This window comes from Octopus bimaculoides, chromosome 20 (assembly GCF_046866305.1).
Source record: "Octopus bimaculoides isolate indiv1 chromosome 20, ASM4686630v1, whole genome shotgun sequence".
NCBI classification, from domain to species: Eukaryota; Metazoa; Mollusca; class Cephalopoda; order Octopoda; family Octopodidae; genus Octopus; species Octopus bimaculoides.
The window spans coordinates 34,678,392-34,681,485 of NC_142947.1; the positions used below are offsets into that span (position 1 = coordinate 34,678,392).

Genomic DNA, 3,094 nt, shown 5'->3' on the forward strand with positions numbered 1-3,094 from the left:
GATTCTACCTGCTCGCCACCGTTGGAGAGCTGGCGTATTGGTTTCAAATTTTGGTGCAAGGCAAGCAATTATGAGGGAGGGGTACAAAGTCGATTACATCGACCCCAGTACTCAACTGCTACTTATTATATCGACCCCAAAATGGTGAAAGGCAGAGTCGACGCCAGCAGTATTTGAACTCAGAACATGAAGACGGACGAAATGCCGTTAAACATTTTGTCCGGCGCACTAACGATTCAGCCAGTTCGCAGAGTTGACAGCTTAAATGAAATACAGTAGTTCGTGTAGTCCCACTGACGCTGTGCCCTGGTGTCATTATCAAAGACACTTAGCTCTCGATAGCCTGTTCTATGGAGCTGTGTATATTCAGTCATGGATTATACAATCTATTGTAGTATGACATGTGGTACGTTAGTCAACGGCACAAGAATCAAACGTACATAAAGACCTTTGACCTCCTAATTGTTTCAGTCACTCGACTGGGAGGATTTAGTTGAACAAATCGACTCCAGTACTTATTTTTGAACATCTACAATTTATTCTATCAGTGCCATTTACCGAACCGCTAGCTTATACGGAAATAAACAAACCAACACCGGTTGTCAAGTGGTGGTGTGTAACAAGCACACACTCAAGTCGCGTGTGTGAATATATATATATATATATATATACACAACGGGCTTCCACAGAGTTTCCGTCTACCAAATTCACTCACAATGCAATGGTCGGTCCGGAGATATAGTAGAAGATAATTGCTCAAGGTGCCGTGCGGTGGAACTGAACCCGAAACTACGTGGCTGCAAAGCGAGTATTTAACCGCACAGATATACTAATACACAACGAGGGTTCCAGTTGATACGATCAACGGAACAGCCTTCTCGTGAAATTAACGTGCAGGTGACTGAGCACTCCACAGACTCGCGTACCTTTAACGTAGTTCTCTGGGGATTCAGCGTGACATAGACTGTGACAAGGCTGGTCCATTGCAACACAGGTAATACCCATTTTAAGAAAAGGCTGAAAACTGTTGGAATGAATCTTGTATTTGATCAAAGCTTGGATTTTTGACCGCATTAAAAAAAATTATCTGAGAGAGACCATTTTTGCCTGCTGAGTGGACATGGAGTGATGTGAAATAAAAGTGTCTTACACAAGGACACAACGCGTCGCCAAGAACCGAACTCCTGACCTTCCGATCGTGAGCCGAATACCCCTAACCACTGAGTTACGCACCTTCACACATCCACACCGTTATACTTGCGTCTATAAAGTAATTTCACCTTGGAATGGACGCCATTAAAAGAAAATACTTTGAACCATTACAAAATGTTCAGAAGTTTTTCTACATCCCACTAAATCAGCCAACATTATCGATCTTTTTCGATAAACAACTTTACTTCCGTGTTTCGCTTTATGCCGAATAAATGAAATAGTAAGTAGATGTTGATGCATTTTATGTATGGAGTAGTTAAAACCTAAAGCACAAATGTGTTGTGAAAAAATATATATATTAGTTTATAAATATTATTTTCTCATTTTTGCAGCACACAGGGGGGTGGTAATTTTGGATACAGTTCTGCTTCTGAGTACCTTCAGCGACGTGTAACTTCGCTGGAACATACCAAATGTTAGTGATCGAGTTGCTAAGTAAATATATGAAATGCGTATTCCTTGGTGTAGACCAGACACGAGCAAATCTTTTTCGAGAAAAGGGCCGCGTGAGATGTGGCTCATTATTAAGTGGGTCACACGTTCCAAAAATAAAAATAAAAATTGAAGGAAATTTTTCGTTAGACGTGCCTTTCAGAAAGTCCTGCGGGCCGCACGTTGCCGACGACTGGCGAAGACAAACAGGGTTGATTAGAAATTAAATAATTCTGAGACTTCATCCACATGATAAACAATGGAGAAAGCGTGTGGCAGCATATCTAACTTAATAAGCATTAAAACGCTTAGTGCTATCTCTCTCTCTCTCTCTCTCTCTCTCTCTCTCTCTCTCTCTTTTCTCTTTCCCTCTCACCCCCTATCTCTCTCTTTCTATCTCTTTCTCACTCTCTCTGTCTCTTTCTTTTCTCTCTCTCTTGCTTGCTCGCTCGCTCGCTCGCTCATAATTTCTAATGCATTCAAAAATCTCAAATACAAAGTGCTTTCCAGAAATTTTCAAACTTTTTCAGGAGAAACATTTATTAATTTCAAAGAATCATAAAATTCTAATCTACTCTAAAGTAAGATCCTCTGACTTCAATGCATTTGTTTCACCGCTCCAGCCACCTTGTGACGGTCCCATGGAAGTCCTCCATGGCGAAGGTGTTCAGAAAACTTGTCACAAACTCCTTCGTTTTCAAAACGACTGCCCCTGAGGTTCTCCTTCTGCTTGGAGAACAACCAAAAGTCACAGGGGGCAAGATCTAGACTGTACGGAGAGTGAGAGATGCTCTTTTCTGTCAAATAGTTAGTTACCAGGATGAGCACGCTGAGAACAAACTTTGCACAAATTTTGCGTATGTTCAGATCTTCATGAATAACTCTGTCTACAGTTGCCACACCAACTCCAAATTGTATGCTTATTATATTTATAAACACATGACGGTCTTCATAAGGAAAATTACGAATTTTATCAACCAGTTCTGATGTTCTGAAGTCCATCTCCCTCTCACACCTCTTATCGTCACTCACCTTTTGTATCGGTGGAAAAGTTAATCCATAAGCAGTCTGGAGCATTCCGTATGTTTCTGTAGCGTTTTTGCCTAGTTTAACACAAAACTTTATTGCATAGTGAACTTCTAAATTGTCTTCACATTCCGACTACATTCTGCAAACTAGTCAGCTATGACAAGCAGTGTTTAGTAGGATGCATTCAAAGTATTGTTACAACCGTCTCCTCAATCTGGAATAACAAAAGTCGGCAGGTCAGCTTATTAGATGCATAGTCATGGTATATTAAAATCACAATAATCTAGAATAGTTATAACTGCCTCTCCTAAAAGAAAGTTTCAAAATTTCTGGAATGCAGATCAATCAAACGCATTGGAGAATATACAAGACACACGTTGCAGGAGATTAGTGGTTTGACTCAGAAGCAAGATTCAGATAT

At 40.5% G+C, this 3,094-nt stretch overlaps 1 long non-coding RNA gene across 1 annotated transcript in view; it reads left to right on the forward strand.

The window, feature by feature from the left end:
• The first annotated feature begins 925 nt into the window (after positions 1-925).
• LOC128250219 (uncharacterized) overlaps positions 926-3,094 on the forward strand; it is an 8,945-nt gene continuing 6,776 nt past the window's right edge. The window contains exon 1 of the long non-coding RNA XR_016237650.1: positions 926-1,432. This is a non-coding gene — a long non-coding RNA (uncharacterized LOC128250219). The remainder of the gene's footprint in view (positions 1,433-3,094) is intronic.